Raw genomic sequence first — 20,884 nt, forward strand, 5'->3', positions numbered from 1 at the left:
CCAGGTTCTGGCAGCCACAGGTGTTCCTTGGTGTGCACGTGGCCATTGTCCCCTGCATCTTCACCTGGTTTTCCCTCTGCATCTGTCCCTGTGTCCAAATTTCCTATCATTGTAAGGACACCAGTAGTATTGGAGTGAGGCCAGCCCTAATGACCTCATTTAACCAGATTACCTCTATAACGACTCTATTTTTAAATAAGGTCACATTCTGAGATACTGGAGGTGAGGACTTTGCCATGTTTTTTGGGGGGAGGACACAGTTCAACCCATGACCCCTGGCTGACTCAGGTGTGGCTCCAGGTCAGCCCCTCTGGGCCCGGCCTTGGGAGACCGGTGGCCCTCAGAGTGGAATCATCTTTCTTGGGGTCTGTTGCTGCACCCTCGTCCCTCCAACAGCCTCCAGCCGAATGTTCCTTGCTGTGGTCCAAAGAGCCCTTCCTGGCTGGGGGCTCCTGTTTCTAGTTTGAGGAACCCCAGCCCCACCCAGCTCCACCTCCAGCTCCCTCGCCCACAGCAAAGCAAGGACCAAGCACAGGCGCTAAGACTGAGGAGGGACAGGAGGCCCTTTCTGGACAGGTTTCAGCCCCTCCCCAAGTCCTCTGGGATGTCTCCTCCAGCACAGGCAGTCACCTATTTGGGATCAGTCATTTATAGGTGCAAATGGATGAACACAGAGAATCTTCCTGCACCTATGGGGCCCCAGGTGAGGAGAGGCCTGTTGTCTCGGCCACCTCTGCACACCCGGAAGCCCATGCAGCCTGGGATCCACCTCGAAGGCCCCAGGGCTTCCCAGGCCACTGCCATGGACGCCCCTGTAAGTTTGCATTTGACTCCCTAAAGAGCCTCTCGGGCCCCACTGCAGGCCAGTGAGAGGACACCCAGACATTTCCCAGGCAGGTCACACCTGACAGCCACCACCTGGGAAGTCAACACAGGGAGCAGGACCGTCAACAGGAAAGAGGCTCCCATAGGGCTGCAGGCGCTGCCTTTGCCGCTGGAGCCAGGGCTCCGATATCCTCGTCCTCACGCTTATGCTCCTGCTGAACTCAGCTGCATTCGACCTGTGCTCGTTCCGAGGGGTGTCTCCCTCTGGCTGCACCCATCCCGAACTTCTACATTCGCTCTCTGTTCTGGTCTACCCACCTCTTTCTTCACCTCAAAACCACCATTCTTCATCATCGCCCTGTGTCATGCCCTACACAAGTGTTGCCAAAGTCTGGTCCCCAAACCACCAGCAGTGGTATCACTTAAGAACTTACTAGAAATGCAATCCTGGAGCCCCACCCCAGACCTCCAGAATCAGAAACAATCGTGGTCTAGCAAGCCCTCCATCCAGACGATTATGGTGCCCCACCACAGGCTGAGACCCGCTGCCCCACAGCACCCTGGCTGGGCCACACGCGCCCTCTCTCCTGTGCTTCCGTCTTAAGCAACACCCGCTCTCGCTTCTCTACCCACTCGCAGCAACCTCTGCTCCACACCTGCAGCCACCTGCACGCACACCCTCATCCCCACGCCATGTCTCTGGTCTCGAGAAGGACTAAGAGTGGGCTCTGGAGCCAGACAGCCTAGGTTCAACTCCCAACCCTGCCACTCACCAGCTGGGTGATCTTGGGCAGCTATGTGACCTCTTTGTCCTTCTGTTCCCTCTCCTTCAAAAGCGAGGGTACTGATAGGATATCTTTTATGGGGTTATGAAAATTAAATGAATAAATGTATATAAAACACATAGGACTGTGATGGGCGTGTAATAAGTGATATAAAGTCTCAACTCTTATGACTTCATCCATCGACGTCCTGACACCCAGTTGCTGTCACCGGTATCCACACCTCTATACTGATCTGCACCCACGCTTGGCCGCTTGGCCATGACCATCGACATCCATGTCTCACCCCACCTGTGCTAACACCCACCCATGTCTGTGCCAGCTGCCTGGAGGCACTTGTTCTCGTTGCTGCCTATACCCACACCCCTACAAATGCCACTCTACAATTTGTCCTCCTATCAAATGCACGCCAACATCACCCCACTCCCAACGGCATTGATGCGGAGCCAACCTGAGATTGGTCCCTCCCCATATGCTAACCTGGGGGCATTTAAGACAAGAGAGGGGAGCCGCTCCCTCCTGGGAACCACTTGCTATCTCCCTGGGCCTAGGCGGCCCTCAAGGGCCCTGACCCCCTGGGCGTGGGAACCATGTGGCCAGGCAGGATCCCCATATCTCAGAGGTACAAAGGTAAGAAGCAGAGAGGCAGATAAGCCGGAAAGGCAGGAGGTCAGAGCATAGGGGGGGAGGCTAAGGAGGCCTCCAGCCTCACTCCAGCCCAGCCTCTGCTGGCCACTAATTAGCAGCTGTTTAGGAGCTCTCTCAACACCGTGGAGAGAAATCACTATTTTTCTTAATGATTTGCACATTAACAACCGTTTGCTATTTCTGCTGCCGTCCCTGATATCGGAAAGGACCCTTTTAGCCTGGGCCATCCAGCTCCCCAACTCAGGCCCCCGCCCTCACCCAGTCCCTGCTGTGGTCCCCTCTGTTATGACAAATGAAAGAAGGGGACAGGCTCCTCACTCCCCACTGCAAGATGGACACACTTGTGGACCACATCAATGCAGAAGCCTCAATGCCCTGGCCACATCCCGGCTGGCCCTGAAGGTCACTGCCACATCCCCACAGCTCCTCCAGCTGCCTGCATCACCGCCTGCATCACCGCCTGCATCACTGCCTGCATCGCTGCCTGAGGCCCTTCTCTGGCCACAGGCACCTGCTCAGCCTGTGTACGGGCAGATCAGAAGTGCCAGAGAGTTTAGAATCTGGGAACAGCCCCCAGCCAGCAAAGGATGGGCCTCCTCATACTGCAGGACAGCAAGTGTGAGGCCTGATCCCTGGTTTCCCCCAGCCCCAGTGGGACTGACCTCCTCCCAGTTGCCCCTGAAAGCCCTGCGCCTTTGCTCCCTCCCCTGTCTCATGTCCCCACATCCTCTCTGCTTTCCCCACCACCTCCCAAATGCTTGTCTTTGGGTCTGCCTCTGGGAGAAGCAGCTCATGCCCACCCCTTCTGCACGATGGTCCCCACCCATGGCCCACTTGCACCTGAACACCAGCGATGCCCAGGCCCACACCTGCACCCCAGGCCTCTCCTCCGAGCCCCAGGCCTGACCTCCCACTGTGACGGGCCCTGGGGAGGTGTGTGGCCATCCCACAGACCATGCCCACCTGAGCTGCTCCCCAAGCCATCCCAGAGAGCACCCCTCCGCCAGAGACTCCTCGTGCTCCCACCTGCTTGTTGCTCAGTTCATCGCAACAGTGATGCCTCCTAAACAGCTCTGGAATCTTCCCTGAGCCTCTTCAGTGCTCCCGTGGTTATGGTCTCCCCACCCCATCTGGCCTCCACGCTGCGATAGTCACAGGGGTCTTCCTGAAACACAAGTATGGTCAGACTCACCGCGCACCTAAAGCCTTCAGTGGGGTCTCATCAAAGATTTTAAGTGACAAGCTCAAGCACCAACCTCAAAGCTTCCTCCTCCAGTGAGTCCAGAGACCGATGGCCAGAGCCCCCGGCGAGGGATCTCAGGTGCCCGGGTGTGGCGGTGGGTGTGAGGAGGCCTGGGGTCCTGGCTGCCACACTTACTGGGCGTCCGCAGCCCAGCCCACTGCCCCAGGGGTGCTGGTGTCCCATGTCCTCTCTCCCCTTTCCAGGAACTCTTTCTTGGAGGGGGGTGTTAGTTTGCTAGGGCTGCTAGCATCCTACCACAGACGGGACGCTTACCTAACAGAAGGGTATTGTCTCACGGTTCTGGAGGCAGGAAGTCCAAGGTCAAGGTGTCAGTAGGGGTGGTTCCTTCTGAGGGCGAGGGAAGGGTGTGTTCCAGGTCCTCCCCTTGACTTTCAGATGGCATCTTCTCCCTGTGTCTCTCCACACTGTCTTCTTTCTGTGCGTGTCTCTGTTTCCAAATCTCTTCTTCTTATAAGGCCACCAGTCCTATTGGATTAAGATCCACCCAAATGACCTCAGATTAACTTCATTACCTCTGCAAAGACCCTATCTCCTAATAAGGTCACATTCTGATGTACTGGGGGTTAGGACTTCAATATATAAATTTTTAGGAAGACACAATTCAACCCGTAACAGGGAGGCAGAGAAGGGGTGGTGAGGAAAAGACCCAGGCCCCAAGAGGCTGCCTACAATCACACCCTCCTTGCTCAGGCAAGTCCTGCCTTGTTGGGGGACAGCCCCTATTGTCCTGGCCCCAACAGGGTGAGGGTGGGCACTGCCCAAGTGACAGGGAATTTTTGCATAAGTACCCGAGGTGTTCATCATTGTCCTCCATGCTCACATTCCTTTATAAGGAAAACTGTCCCAACATCAGTCCCAGCTGTGACGCTGCTTGTACGTGGCCATGGTCTCTTCCCTCCATAGCTGACCCAACCTGACCCAGGGGCAGGTAGCTGCAGGCTGGCCAGGGATCAATGACTCAGCACAAAAAAATGAGCTGGGCCAGATTCTGCCTGAGAATTTGCACCATGACGCACATAAAGCTTCAGCCAGTTATGGATGAAGGCCAGGAGCCACAGCCAGGCGCAGGGACACACCACGGGGTGGAGCCAGCCCCAGAGGCAAGCAAGCCAGAGCCCCATGCAGACTGAGGTCGTGCCAGGAAGAAGAGAAGGCAGCTGCTGAGCAAAAGGCAGTAGGCAGACAGGCCCTCGAGCTGCCTGCCCCAGCCCAGCCCCAGCCCATGTACACCCTGATGGGTTTCCTTTTCCCTAAGCTGGCTGAGTGGCTCTCTGCTCTTCACAATACACAAGACTGATGGAAGCAGATGTAAAGATTTTAGATACCAGGACCTACCCATGCACAGCCCCTCACCCATGTGTGAACGCACACACAATCCCTGTCACTGCTGTGCGCGCGTGCAACAGAGGTGCACACACTTGCACAATGTACACATACATGCACAGACTTAGCCACTCATATACCTGTGTGCACATGCATGCAGCATGCCAGACACACACATGGATAGATACATACACATCCACACAGACCCCAAAGAGAAAAGGGATTTCTTCTCCCCCACCACAATCCGCTTTTATAATAGGTGCCTCCGCGTGGCCCTTGTGAAGCAGAGGCTGTTGGAAAGCAGAGCTCTTTTATTCTCCCCATTTCTTTCTAATCACAGGCAAGCGATGCAAGGGAGTTCTCAGGCAAGACAGAGTGATTGACTCTCTGGCCTTCAGACTCCATGTCTGTTTGCTTTTTTCATGGTCACAACAGCCCAAAGCCCAGGAAAACAACCACAAGACAGAGTCACCCAAAAATGTGTCGTCTCCCAAGCCACGCTCCATCTCCTGCCTTCGGCTCCAAACAGGAGGGCAGGGAATGAGGTAGACACCCTCAAACCACATCTAGCACCTGACCCCAACACCCTCAAGTCCCACTGCCCTGCTTCCTGCAAGTCTCTCTCCACCCATAGGCAGGAATTTTATCCTTCCCTGGCGTTTTGGTAACAAGATTCCACCTAGGGAGGCATTAGCTTTCATGTGGGTGTGTTTTTACATTATAAGGTATAGCCACACCATGGAAACTAGGTTTTAAAGATCGTCACCTTGGTCTTAAAGATTGTCACCACATAATGCCTCTGTGTCTCTGTTCAACCCCCCTGTTGCTATGTGCAGAGGAGAGGAACCAACTCATGTTCTCTGCAGGCGAGAACCTGTGGCCAGGGCCGGCTTTATGGGCATGTGTGGGGTGGGCAGATTTCGGGTGGGGGGCTGAGGGTTGGAGGTGTCTGGGAGGAGGTAGCAGGACTTGATGGGCATGTGGCCTGAGGCCCCAAGCTCAGAGGCCCCCCTCAGCTTAGTTTAATGCTCCGCTGTCACCACCTTGAAATTCTTAATAACTTCTGAACAAGGGGCCGTATATTTTTATTTTATACTAGGCCCAGCGAATTATGTATCTGATCCTGCCTGCGACACAGTGCTTTTGTAGAAAGCCCCCAGAATACAGCCCACAGCGTAGAACCTTCTGGGGCTGCCCCTGGTAAGAGAGGCAACGGAGGAAGCCCCTCTGCCTTGTAGAAACCACAGCCTGGCAAAGTGGGGGCCTTTGTGGGAGGTAGGAGAAAAACACACCTGCATCTACTGTCAGATATTCTACCAAAGCCACCCTTTGGCCAAACCCACTGGTGGCAGAGGGCGGCAGAGCCCCCGATGCTGTCCACAGAGGTCAGCACAGCGCAGGCCAGAGGGGAGCAAGAATGAGAGTCCGTGGCACACTCGCCCCTGCCCTGCCCTGGTCTGGACATCCCAGGCCACCTAACCATGGCCTCTCCTGTCTTCCCTCCCCCAGTCCCACACACCTCTTACATGGAACTAATCATACCACGTACTCTCGTGTTTATTTCTTTTATTGATGTGAGAGAGAGAGGAGAAAGGAGAGAAGTCTCCCCACTTACAGCACGAGTCCCCGAGGACTCCATCAGCACTGCCTCCTTCTGTTGATTCCCCTGGGCTCACTGAGACCCAGACCCTCTCCCACAGGCTCAGACCCTCTGGTCTCTGAGGAGGTGGTCACAGGCAGCCTCCACGCCACCAGCGTGCGGACACCTGGGTCGGTTTTGATGCCCTAGAAGAGCCTGGGGTGAGCCTTGACCTCGTAGCCTTGGGACAGCACACAGATCCCATCCAGCTGAGGGCATTCGGTTGGTCCTGGCGGCCCGGAGTGCTGGGCTGGGGAAGATGCTGAGGGTCTGGCTCCCACAGGCCGGAGTATCAGAGTGGACGAGCAGGAGGTCAGCAAAGTGTACACGTGCTTTACACATTCAGCGTTTCCATCCTGCCCTTCCCACCCCACCCGCCGTGCTGTCTCGGGACGTCCTCCTCCCAGCTGGGACTGAGTCTCTCCACAGACCCCATCCCCCTGGGTTGGTGCTCCGGAGCCCCTCACTGGCTGGGGAGCTACCACCAAGGGGCCGCCTACTCCTCATTGCCATGACCTGCTCCATAGACACTAACCCCCGGTCATTGCTGTCACCTGTCCACGCCACATGGACCCTCCAGCTGCATTTGGGTCATCGGCCTTTGCTGTCTGCTCACCTACTAAGCTCACCTGGATCATGATTGGTGTCTGGGAGAGGAAGGTCCTAAAAATGACAATAATAACATACATTTATTGATTAATTCTACGGCCAGGGCCGAGGAAAGTACTTTCCATTTAATTTTGCATTTAATGTTCGTTATAACCTTATCACATGGCACTATTATTACTACCCATATTTTGTAGCTGAGAAAACTGAGGCGCAGAAAGACCAAATCATTCTGTGAGGACACATAAGTAGCAGACGTTGGATTTGAACCGAGGGAGGCTGACTGCAGAGCCTGCCTTCTTATCTTCTACTGCACTGTTCTGCCTCCCTGCCAGGCCTAGGAACCCCACAGTAACCTTGTGTTCTAAGCTCCCATTGATACCAAAATGCCTCACCCTTAGGTTCTACCTGGGCCAAAGGATCAGTTACAACTAACACCTATAGAAGCGCCAACCTGGCCTAGTTACGCATTAGTGCCTTACCCACACACTCGACTCAGGTTACCCCGCAAGTACCAGCACTAGCATCATTTTACCAATGAAGAAACTGAGGCACAGAGGTTAAATAGCTTGCCCAAGATCATACAGCTAGCAAGTGGTAGTAGCCAGAATTTGAACCCAGGCCCCCTGCTACCAGTCTGTGGTCTTAACCACTATGACCTCCTTCCTCCTGGCAGCCTGGCTGCCTGAGCACTTGCTGCAGAACCCCCAGGCCAACGCTTCTGGGAGCCACCTCCGCAGGCCCCACGTGCTGCCAGGGCCGGAAGCACCACCCCCTGTTTCAGTTCCCTAGTGAGGCCGCCCTTCCAAACGTGACCACGGTGGGACTGTGATTAATGAGCCAATTATTTCCGTGGAAGACATCGTACAAAATAAATAGCCCATTTCCCTTCAATTTACTGTTTTAATAAATAAATAGCACTCCATGCTCTGGTTTTGTTTATTGCTGCTCATACCTGAAAGTTTGTGATGAATCTTCTTGTTGTTCATTTCCAAAATTAATCAGATCTGCCTGATGACTTTGAAATATGCGACTGCATTTGTCCTTCGATGTTAACATCACAGACAGCCGGGAGGCCGCGGGGAAAGGAGGGCCTGGGGGAAGGGTGAGTGGAGGGCAGGATGCCCGCAGCTCTGCATCCGCGACACCAGGCACGGAGGCCTGAGCGCCCGCACATGGGAAGTGTGCTCAGGCAGGCTCAGCGTTTGGTAGCCTCGTGATTTATGGTTCGAGGAAAACCACCAGGAGTGTCAAGGGGATTTGGAGAGACAGAAACTTCTCCTTCCTCTGCTGAAACCTTTGGAAGACTGGGAACATTAAACAAAAAGAGTCTTCCAAACCCCACTGAATCCGCCAAGTTCAAAAAGGCCTTCCCCTCCTCTCCAGGGGACACAGCGATGGCACAGTCATTTCTTCAACTGGCTCTTTTGTAGGTCCCTGGGTGTGGGCACAGAGGAAAGGAGCAGAAGGCCAGGTGTATGTCACAAGGTGCTCACCACCTGCAAGGATGTCTCGGGGGAACGGCAGATCATCGCTGCGCAGCGTGACCAGAAGGAAAAGAAACTCCACAATCAAATGTTTGTGATGTGCATTTCTATTCCACACAGTTCGATGTGCATCTTAAGTCTCACAATAGCTCATGAGGTAAATAGTAAGTACCCATTTTACAGATGAGGAAAGGAAGAGGTTCAGATGGGGTCTCAGAGCTGGTAAGTGAAAGTGGAATTATTCAGATTCATATTTAGGTCTTCAGACTCCAAGACCAGTGTTGTTGTCATTTTCATTTAGAATACAGATATTCTACGTGTGTGTGTGTGTGTTTGTGTGTGTGTGTAATTGTCCCGACCCGAGGGATAGTCAACGTAGACCTGCAGGGGAGGGAGTGGGAAATAGGAGAGGCGAAAGACACAAGAAATGGAGACAAGACAGGAGTCTGATCAAGTTTCATTTATTGGCAGTAAGGCAGAGGCTTAAGTACGGTAGAAGGAGGAAGTAGAAAGGGGGGGCGCTTTCCGGGGTGCTGGTGTCCTGGGGGCTTCCGTAAAAGGGAACCTCTGGGCGGCAGACAAGGGCCACGTCACAATGGGTAACTGGAGACCACCAAGCTTTTCACGGGCTTTTTATCGCATCCCGTGGGCTAGTCGGCCATCTTAGATGAGCAGACCGGACTACATGGCTCCGGACATGTAATCTGGTTTGGGATAGTCAGAGAATGCCACAGAGAAGAGGTGGTGATTATAACCTGGGCTCTGATGCACCCATCAGAGTGGAGTTTTCTGGACTGAAAAGGCAGGAGAATGACATGTCAGCTAGAAAGAAGAGTTAGGTCTGACTTAATGATATGGGAAAGGTGAGGCAATAAAAGAAATTCTCAAACATGGTGAGTGGCTGGATGTGAGGGGTGAGAGGGAGAAAGGTACGTAATTAGAACATAGTCACTGCCCTTCAGCTGGCATCTCTTGGCAGTGAGGGGATCTGGCTCCCGTCTGCCCCCGATTTCCTTGACTCTCTTCACTCTGCCCCTGGGACACTGGCCCATCCACCTGCAGAGGCTGCAGTAGACAGGCTGTCAGGTAAACCAGACCTATGATGTGTTAGGAGTAGAAAAAGCCAATCACAAATGTAGGAGTGGGCCATGTTTCCATTTATCCATGCTTTATAAAACTTTCTCAGGGCTTGAGAGGAAAATACACAAATGCCAAAGTTAAGCCTTCAAAGGTATCCATCCCTTGGTCCCCCAATCTGCCCTCTGGGACAATGTCCCCTCATGCAATCTGTGTGAAGAGACATGTTGTAGATCGCCACCCCAAAAGTCTGGAATTTAAAAGAAGGCCACATCCTACGCAGCCCGATTATCACTGCAGCCTCCTCACCTGTCTCCCCGCACTGGCCCTAACCCCTTTCACTCCAGTGTTTCTCATCACGTGACGCCCACCCCACCCCATTCCCACCTTGGGTCATCAAGTGTTGGTGAAATGCAGATTCAGGGCCCCTGCTCCAGAGCTACCCAATCGGGACAGCCCAGCTAACATTTACTAGTTCTTTGGGATTCAGCTTCAAAACCACCTACTCTGCAAGTGTCCCCAAGTCTCTTGGGCCATGCCGGTGCCCCTTCCCTGCTGCTCTGTGCTTGGCCACCCACTTTTCTGTCTGCCCCACCAGGCTGAGAGCTCTGTGCAGGAGCCGCCTTGCTGTCCTCAGCAGTGCTCCCACACCCGCTCCAGTGCGGGGACAAGGGCAGGCAAATCCCAGGAAGGGAGGAAGGGAATGGCGTGAGCGTGTGTGGCTCTTTCTTCCCAGTGGGTGAGGATTTAGACCAATTCTCCCCACCATAGACTCAGCCTCTGAGTTTTAGGATGACCCTGTGCTGCAGCCTTGACTCCCAGACATGACGTGGAGCCAAGTAGGTGATTCCTGGTGAACAGCACATTCCCACTGCGGCCACTGCCTTGCTAGGCCTGGGCCCAGACCCTCTGTTGGCCTTGCCAGGCCCCTCTCCCTCGGGACTGGACATTTGGTCTGGCTGCAGGATGATCCTTCCCTGGGACTCCGCTCCCATTTCAACCCATTCTTAAAACCTTGGGACTCCCACCCTCTGTAAATAAACAAGGCCCAATATCAGCTTTACCCAGAGTGAGCATGTGTGTGTGTGTGTATGTGTGCGAGTGTGTGTACAGGGCAGGCATGAAGTATGTTTGTGAGTGCAGGGTGGTATGCTTGCTTGTACACATGAGGTTGTATGTCTGTGAATATATGTTTGTGTGCATGTATGTATAGCCATGGTTTTGTATGTGTATACACACAGCTAGCATTTTTGGTATTGCTGTGACTGGGCCTGTTTTATTCCCTATTATGTTCATTTTATCACATCACACAGTTCTTTAGAGGGTCCCCACAGATCTCTTGAAATCATTATTTCCCTGTACTGTCCTTCCTACTAGGCTCTGAGATCCTCGAGGATGGAGACGTTACTGGATTTGTCTTCGAACACAGTGGCTGGGTGCACGCACGCATCCATGCATTCATTCATCCAGTGTATATGTACCAGTCTCCCACTGCGTGCTATATGCTGGGCAAACACCAGTGAATAAAAAGAGACACAGGCACTACCCTCGTGGAGCTTACAGTCTGATGGGACAGGCAAATATAAATTAAATAATTAAACAAATAATGTAAAATTGCGACTGTTGTAAGTACTAAGAAAAAGACACACACAGTATTCTGTCAGAGTATAGAAGACAGATCAAACTAGTCAGGGAAATGAGAAATGGATTCCGAGGAGGTGACATTTGAGCGGATATGTGCTGGAGAAGGAAGAACTGGAGGAGGAAGGAATGTCCTTCCATCCAGGAGAAACAGCCGTGGAGTGGCAAGAGGGAGGGCCTGCGAGGAAGCTGGTTTAGGGGGCGCTGGAAGAGTGAGGGTGAGCTAGGGGAAAGACGAGGGTGGGAGGCAGGCAGAGCCCTCCCATGCAGGGCCTTTCTAAGCTGTGTTCAATATGAAGTCTTGAGGCGGGAGGATCGCTTGAGGTCAGGAGTTCAAGACAATCCTGAGCAAGAGCGAGACCCCGTCTCTACTACAAAAAATAGAAAGAAATTGTCCAAACAACTAAAAATAGAAAAAATTAGCCGGGCATGGTGGCGCATGCCTGTAGTCACAGCCACCTGGGAGGCTAAGGCAGGAGGATTGCTTGAGCCCAGGAGTCTGAGGTTGCTGTGAGCTAGGCTGACACCACGGCACTCACTCCAGCCCAGGCAACAGAGTGAGACTCTGTCTCAAAAAAAAAAAAAATATGAAGTCTTTCTCCTCAGGGGAAGGGAAGCCACTGGCCACTGAAAAGTTGTAAGTGGGCAGATGGCAGGCTCAGAGTTGCACGTGGCTGCCAGAGAGAGTCGATTGGAGGAAGGCAGACCCATCCGCAGGTAGATCAGGTAGGAGGGCGGAATGATGGGGGCTTGGACTAGGGTCACGGCAGCAAAGAGGGAGAGAAGAATAAGTTCCAGAGACACATAGGAGATGAGGTAGACAGATCATGGCAGTGGCTTGAATATGGAACGTGAGGAAGAGAGAGGAGCTGAGGATGGAAAGAGGCCCCTTCACTGTTACGGGGAACACTTCAAGAGGACCAGACTGGGAGGCAAGACACTGAACTCTGTCTTAAACCTATTGAGTTTGAGGGCCCTTTGAGAATCCAGATGAGATGTCAGAAGAATCTGACAGTGAGATATGTGGGTCTGGAGTGTGCACATGGAAGGGGATTAATAATTGTGTCCCAAATTGATGTTCCCAGCTTCTCTCTGCCTTCCACCATTTCTTTTCATCAAGAGAGAATGATGGTTCTTAGAAAATTTAGAAATAGACATGACTCACCTTGGATAGAGGCTTCGGGAATGAGAAGGCTCTATAAACCCAAGTCATTACCAGCTGCCAGCTGTACAGAGTTTTACAGCTCACAAGGGGCTCTAACTCATTTGAGCTTCACAATAACCTGAGATCATAACATCCATTTGAGGTTACATGGCTTGTCCTGAGAAATCACGTATTGGATCAAGTGTAAACTGCTTTCTTATTATCATCTGCCTTCTGGAAGGAATGGGACTGCAAAAAGCCTCCCTTATGAGACACACAAATTCAATATGCTTTACATATATCCTTGAGCACAAATCGAAAAGGCAAGGAAGGGGCTATGAGGTACATAAGACAGTCCCTGCCCTTGAGGAGACCACAGTCTAAGGAACGAGAGTTCCAGCTGATTCTATTATAAGAAACAACACCATGAACACTATATGAGCCCCTTTTAAATAAGGCTTCCCTGATTATCAAAGTAGCAAATGTCTACTGTAGACATATGCATAATATAGAACATGCAAAAGAGAAAGCATCTGTGATTCACCTGGAGGTAAACACGTCATTTTGTTTATTTGTTAAATTTTATAAATGTTGTTTATTTAATTTTGGCATGTGCTTAGAGTGGACTTTTCAGTTACTTAAGTCCATAAATTCCCTTCTATGCTTAAGCTGGTTTTAGTTGAAGTTTCTGTAATTTGAAATCAAAAGAATCTTGACCTATAAGGTTATTTCGAGAATTGAATCAACAAAATTATAAAAAGTGCTTAACACAATACAGTACCTGGAATACAGGAAGTTCTCAACGAACACTAGGTGCTCTTTTTCTTATTCAATCTATTAGACCAGTGGGGCCAGCCACACAGAAGGCTTTTACACAAAGTACAGAAAAGCTTCCTGGGAGAAAACTGATTTTGAAGGAGGAGAAATTCAAGCACACAGACTGATTCAGTAAGCAAACCTTAGTCGGCAGTCAGTACAGGCTGGTGTTTGCCAGTCAAAATGGTCTCCTGGTCAGTTCCATTGTAAGTACAGGCTGCCTGCTCCATGGAACAGTGGGGTGAGACAGAAAGGGAAGGCCAGTAAATTTCTGTAAGTCAAGCCAGAAGTTTCTGACACCACTGTAGAAGACATTGGTGCCACAAAGAACTCAGGGTGACTGCTAACAGAACTCAGCAGGAGAAGGAGAAGGAGAAGGAGAAGGAGAAGAAGAAGAAAGAGACACAGAGAGAGAGATGGCTTCTATTATTTTGCAAAAGAGCACCAGGAACTTTTATTACTTTGAGACATCTCACACTGAAAGTTCAATTAGGACTAGTTTGCTCCGAGAAACTCAATACCCCACAATAAAGAAGCTTAATCTCTTTGAGACATTGTTTCTCAGCATTTAATACAAGCAGGCCCTGGGGGACAAAAAATAAATACAATACAGGTTCTGCCTCAAGAGTTAATCACCTAAAGGGGAAAAAAAAGTATTTACTTATTTATTTTTAACTCATCAAACTATACCAATAGCATCTGTAGTTTCCTTATATGAAGCTAATGGAGCTTCATAAAATTTTAAGCATGGCTAAACTCATATGCCCCATCTGTTACCTTACTGAGTTAACCAATGTCTCTGTGACATGCTGAGAATTGCCATTGGAGGAAGCACTAAACATGTTTGAGCTGACTCTTGTAGAATTTTTTATCTCCCATGGTGGCCTGCATGGGAGCCAAGGCCATCATGAAATCCATTCAAGTGTTAGAAACATTTTTTGGAGATGTACTTGTCGATTCCTTCTCTCCCAGTGGAGAAATCCCTTGCCTAACTCATCCCTGAGTCCCGTACCTAGCACCTCTTTGTCAGGTGGGGGCGTCAAGGGGGACAGACGTGGGCCCTCACTTGTCTGAATCACCTTTCACCTCTTCTCCCCACCAGCAAGGAATTCAGGTCTCTGCTCTCGTTGACCTCAGCTCTTTGTGCTACCCTGATATGAGGCAATCCTTCCTCTATGAAAGGCCAGAGCATTGTTCTTTAATTCCTTTCAACAGACATCTGACAGCTCTGAGGATAGCTAAATTCTTTTGAGTGTCAGAGGGATGATAGTCTGCTTAGTAGTTAAGAGTATGGATCAAAAAATGTGTAAGACAACAGTATATACAACCAGGTGATGATACTTTTGAAAAACCTTGGGAAAGTGGACAATTTTTTAGCAAAATACAAACTACCTAAATTGACCCAAGAAGAAATCAAAATCCTAAATGACACCACAGGGAAAAATGAAAAGGGTTTTGAAGAACTTTAATTCAAAAGAGCTAAGACCAGATGGTTTAACACCTGAGTTCTATCTAATCCTTGAAAAACAGATAATTTCTGATGTTAAAAAATTCCAAACTACATTAAAAAGTGAGGAAAATAACAAATTCATCTTATGAAATGTATTAGCATTAATATTAAAAGTTAGTAAAGACAGTACAAAAAGATAATGCTAGAGACCAGTCTTACAGATGAATACAAATACAGGAATTGTCAATATTAATGAATAAAAACCAATGTATCAAAAAAATTCACTATGACAAAGAAGGCATTATTTGAGGAATGAAACGTTGGTTCAATGTAAGGAAATCTATCAAAGTCATCCACTCTACCAAAATATTAAAAGATAGCCATATGATTATATAAATAGATGCTGAAAATCATGTAATAAAGACTTTAAGAAAGAAAAAGAAGAAAAAGAAAGAGGAGGAGAAACAAAAAGAGTAGGAAACCACATAAATAGAAAAGTCTACTTACCAAAAACCACCAGCAAACATCATTCTCAACTAGGAAACACTAAAGACACTGGAATTAATCTACAAAGCCACAGGAATCAAATTATTGTAAAAAACACACACACACAATCAGTGGAGTAGGAATAAATAGATCAGTGGAACAGAATAGAGAATCCAGAAATAGATTCTACCATACATATGAGAATTTAAATATACAACAAAGATGATACTTCAATTTAGTGAGGAAAAGATATTATACTTAATAAGTGCTACTGGCACAACAGGCTATCCATCTGAAAAATAAATAATTTGAACTCACATTCTATAAAACAATAAATTTCAAAATGGATTGGAGACTTTTTTGTAAAAAATAAATAAATAAAAGCCATAGAAGAGAGTTCTCAGAGACTACATATGTAATAGACTCAAGGTGTTGGGGAGACCTCCTTAAAAAACTATAAAGACTTTTTGAAATATAAAAATTTAAAACTTTTATATGATAGAAAGCATTATAATCAAAACCCGTATGCAAAAAACTAGAGTTGAAAAAAAGTATTTGTAATACAGATAGCAAATAAAAGAATAACATCTACAAAATATACATTCTTAAGAAGAAAGGCAACCCAAAACAAAATAGTCAAGGAAATAAGTACGCAAAAAACAGAAGAGGAATCTAAATGCCAGAGAGCACATAAAAAGATGCTAGAACTCCTTCATGGTCAAGAAATTGCAGGGAGGGAGGGTAAGGGCATCATACGTAACCTAGTCATCTGTACCCCCATAACATGCTGAAATAAAAAAAAAAAAGAAATTGCAAATCAAAATAAACAATAAGATGCCACTTTATACTCATCAGACTAACAAAATTAAAAAGAGTATAATACCTGTTGCTGGTGCAGATGCAGGAAAAAGTACACTCACTCATTGTTGGTGGAAATGTGAATTGCCATGGCCTTTTTAGAAATCAATTTGGCAAAATCGATTATAAATAAAACTACCCGAAACTTCAAATTTGGAAATCTAGTCCCTAGAGATAAAAATTCTGGTGTATTGGGACATATATAAGAATATTTATATTGCTGCATTGTTTTTAGTGGCAAAAGAAAACAAAGAAATAAAATGAGTGCCCAGCATGAAGGAATGGGAGGAAATTCTGTGATATGCCCCTACCGTGAAGTATTATCTGAAAATAAGCAATCCAACTGATTTGGAGGGTTTCTTTGAGGTCAGTTGGGGGGTTTCTGTGAGATACTGTGAGCAAGAAACATAAGACGTGTCTATTATACAGTCCCTTTCTGGCCAAGTAAACCATGTATATGGAGAAAAATGTGGAAGGATGTACCCCAGGATCTCGGTCAAGGTTTACAGGGGAGACGGGTGGGGCGACACAGGTAATGAGGAGAAGAGAGAAAGAAAAAGCTACACAAAGAGCAACAGAAGAAAGAGAGTGAGTGTGGGTCCTGGATTCAGATGTCTAAGCTTCTCTGAGTGGTTTTCTTCCCCTATAAAATGGAAATATTATAACAATAGGAGCCTCCGCAGAGAGTCATGAGGATTAGTACCTGACACTGAATAAATTATAACTGCTATTGTCATCGTCGGATCATCGTGTTATTCCAGAGTCAAAGGGGCACCCGACTGTGCCACTCCCAGCCAGTTCCAGGCCAGCAAGCTCAGCCCTGGGGCTCAGCCCGCTCCTTTCGAACCTGGTGCCCCTCCCGGAAAGCGCGGCTGCAGAAGGGCGCATGCGCTCTTGTCCTTTCTCACATCCCCGGACACAAGCCCACAGGCCCTTCCCCTTCAAGGATACCACGCTCCTGATTATGCAGAGGCTGACAGGAGGGAAGGGGCAGGGAGAAAGCTGGGACAGCGACCAAGGTTCCAGAATCTCGCAATTTTTGCCTAGTCTTGGCTCTCGTCTCCAGTTCTGAACACATTTTCCTAGAGGGTGCCTGGAAGTCCTATTAGCTACCCCGGTGTTCCTAGGCAGACCTGCCCCCTCCGCGGCCTTCGCTATGTCAGCCGATCCCCCCTCCCTTGAATGTACTAGAATCTACTAGACAGACACCCGTCTGTCTGCCTCTGCCTGGGTGCTGCGCAGGACAGGCAGCCAGAGGAGTCTCACGTCTGCCCTCCTTGTCCCTTCCCAGGCGAAGGGCCAGCGCCAGGGCTTCCTTCCTAACAGGCCCTGGGGCAGGGCTGTTTCAGTGGAACCACCTGTCGCTCTGGCCGCGGCAGACTGGAAGGGACACGTGCACAAGCAGACGGGAGGGCTGATGGGCTAGAACAGATGCACACAGGGCCCTTTTCCTTCTGAGCACAGTAGGAAACCCTAGCATGTATAATCAATACAGAAAATGGTCTTAATTCAGTGAAATGGTTACATTTTTCTCCAATCGCTGCCTTCGCCCCGGCCCTATCAAATCTCCCTTTCCAATCTCTTAATGATATCTTGGACAGACGCTACAGCCATCTGGTCACTCTGGGTTGTAATTTTTTAAAAACCAGTCTTAAGTTTAAAGTGTCATCTCACATCCTGCCCTCCCCTGGCACCTGCAGTAAGAAGGGGAGTCAGCCAATCCTTCTATCCTCCTCCCCTCCTCCCTCCTTCCCCTCTGGGAGGATCTGGGGACAAGGGTCACGTACGTGTCTCTTGCCTGGCTCGTGCTGCTGTGCACCTTCCTGGACTTGACGTCCTCTGAGAGGCAGGCATGGGACCTATTTTGATCCCCCTCCGCTCCAGCCTGCAGTGACACACACATGGTCTCTTGGCAAGTGTTTGGAAGACAGCTCTGGCCACGCTGCCTTTCCAGGTTCCTCTTGGTGCAGGGGACCTCCTGCCTCTTTGCCGCAGCAGACAAGGAGGAAGGGCTGCTCCGCCTCCATCCCCTGTGTGCCCTCCATCTTTCTCCAGTCTCCCCCTCCCTTTTTTTTTTTTTTTTTTTTGACACAGAGTCTCACTCTGTTGCCTGGAGTAGAGTGCCATGGCATCAGCCTAGCTCACAGCAACCTCAAACTCCTGGGCTCAAGCAATCCCCCTGCCTCAGCCTCCCGAGTAGCTGGGACTACAGACATGCGCCACCATGCCCGGCTAATTTTTTCTATATAGATTTTTAGTTGTCCAAATAATTTCTTTCTATTTTTAGTAGAGATGGGGTCTTGTTCTTGCTCAGGTTGGTCTCGAACTCCTGACCTTGAGCGATCCACCCGCCTCGGCCTCCCTGAGTGCTGGGATTACAGGCGTGAGCCACCGCGCCCGGCCTCCCCCTCCCTTTTCCTGTGAACGCAGGCAAGCCTGGCGCCCCAGTGCCCTGGTGGGAATCCTCTCAGGGCTCCAGATAGCAGTCGGCCCTTTGCTAGGGCCTCACTTTCTTGGGTGAGGGCAGGGATAGACCCCCCTTCTCTCCTCCCCCGAGGGAAAGAGAAAAGTCGCAGCACTCTGCCTCTATGTTAACAATTCCCAGCCCCAAAGATTTCTTTTCTCCTGCTTTGAAATGGTGTCCTGCATGAATGGATTAGGTCCCATTTAGAAATGTGGCAATGTATGGCACCTGCAGATTTCAACTTTGGTTTCTCCAGTTTCAGGAAAATGGATGAAGTCTCATACAACATCCTATTACAAAAATACAGGTCCTCAACCCTGATGACATTGAGCTATGGGTTCTCTAGGAATCTGGTGCCTCGGTCTAGTCAGGGAAACCCAGGACAGAGGGGAATGTGTATCAGTCGAGGAGACATCCTAAGCTACTCCATGTTCCCTTGTACACCTGTAATAACCCCGTCCCTGCAGCTTGTCTGTGCATGTCCCCTCTTGTGATCTCATGAATCCTGACTCATCCAGGCTCCCCAGCCCTGCAGGTACCCTGTCCCAAGCAGATATCCAAGGTCCCTGGGAGGTCGGGCTGGGCATCTCAGTGCCTCTGCTCTTTGCTGTGGTTAGGGAGACCTTGGAGGCCGCTGTCCTAGATACAAGATGTGACCCCGAAGTTCTGGATTCTGTCTGTCCCCTCAGTACACCAGCTGCCTCAGGCCCTCACCTGCTGTCCCTAGAACAGAAGGCTACACATCACCAGCAGGTGCAAATGGGGCCTGCCAGGTGTGCAGTCAGCTCTGCTCAGAAGAGGCCCTGCCAGATTGGGGGCTTCTCAGCTGCCATCGTGGCTGTGCTGATGGTGCATCTTCAAATCGTCTCTCTCCTAAACTAAGCGATGGCCATTTAGCTGCAATACACAAACTCAATTTAAGAACCCAAATGATACCACCCAAGTCTCGTTGGCAGGAATTATGGCTCTTGAATCAGGCACAATCTGCAGAATAAGTGAAATTGTCAACACAGGGAAATGTGTTTGAAAATATGATGTGATCTATGGCTAAAGCCTGTGGATTCTGCATCAACCTCAGAAATATTCTACGTCGAGAGAAATTTCTTCACTAACTAGCTCTCTTGAATGGATCGTATGTCTTTTTCATTACCGTGTCTGCCCTGCCTCCATTGGGAGCACTTCCCAGCTGCTGGGCCAATTGGTTTCCCACCCAAAGGCCAGCCCTGCCCCAGGTCCCTGATCAATCCCCCACCTCAGCCCCAAATCACTCGGGACTCCAAATGGACTCTCTCTGACACCCTCAGGATGCAGTGCTCCTGACCACAGCCAGACTATAGCTGCGTCCTGGAGCCGTAGTTCCCAGCTCCTTCCAACATGCTCCTAAGCCAGAGACCCTCGGTAGCTCCAGTGCCTGTGCCTACCTTGGTCCCCCATGCAGACACCCACCCCAATAATGCCAAGTGCTCAGGCCTCAGCTTACTTTGTTGGCCGCACTATGCCCTGCAACCTGCCACCTAACTGCCATGTGAACATCTGTGCATCACCTACTGGATTCCCTGTGCTATGCTGGGATTCATTTGTTTGTTCATGCATTCATTCACTTACTTGAGAAATACTTATAGAGCACCTACTAAAGCCACACACTTTCCTGCAACCTAGTGGTACAGCAGTGAACAAGATGACCTAATTCCTGCCCTCAGGAGCACCAGGCCAGGACAGCCACAGCAGGCCTGGCACATGGCGAGCATGGTGCTCTGTTTCCTCATGTGCAAGATGGGATAATGAAACAAAGCTTGTCATATGACAGCCTTCAGCCACAGTTGAGGGAAGTGGCTGCCATGGGAAGTTCAATGTGAAGTTGAGTCTCTGGGGGCTTCTGCCCACAGCCACTTATACGTCCATGAAGTAGCTGGCATGAAACTCATCACACTACATTACTACTCTTCGTTAATATTTGGTCTGCCCCACCAGGCAATGGTTTCAGGAGTGCTGAGTTGCTGTCCATATCCCGCAGCGTGTCCAGTCCATAGATGTGGGTTGTTCTGCCATGCTCTCCAGGTGAGGACACCATTGTACTGTCTGCCTCACTCACTGTGCTTTCTCCCCTGGGTAGGCGATCTCATTTCACCACTTCCTGCCATGGGCAGCTGTGGATGCTTGTACCCTGGTCTGGGTTCCTGCCACTAATTTCCTGAATCTAGTTCCAGGAGATCTTTGCATCTATGATGAGACTTAAGAGCTTGGCTATGCCAGCCCATGACCCCTGGACCCCTGGGCCCTGTGCACACGTGTGCTGCCAATACCTGGCTCCTCTGCCCAGTCCTCTGCAACCCTCCCTGTGGCCACTTCAGGAGCTGCTTCTGGGCCCTCAGCA

The sequence above is a fragment of the Propithecus coquereli genome, unplaced genomic scaffold (genome assembly GCF_000956105.1).
Source record: "Propithecus coquereli isolate 6110/MARCELLA unplaced genomic scaffold, Pcoq_1.0 Scaffold44, whole genome shotgun sequence".
Lineage (NCBI taxonomy): Eukaryota > Metazoa > Chordata > Mammalia > Primates > Indriidae > Propithecus > Propithecus coquereli.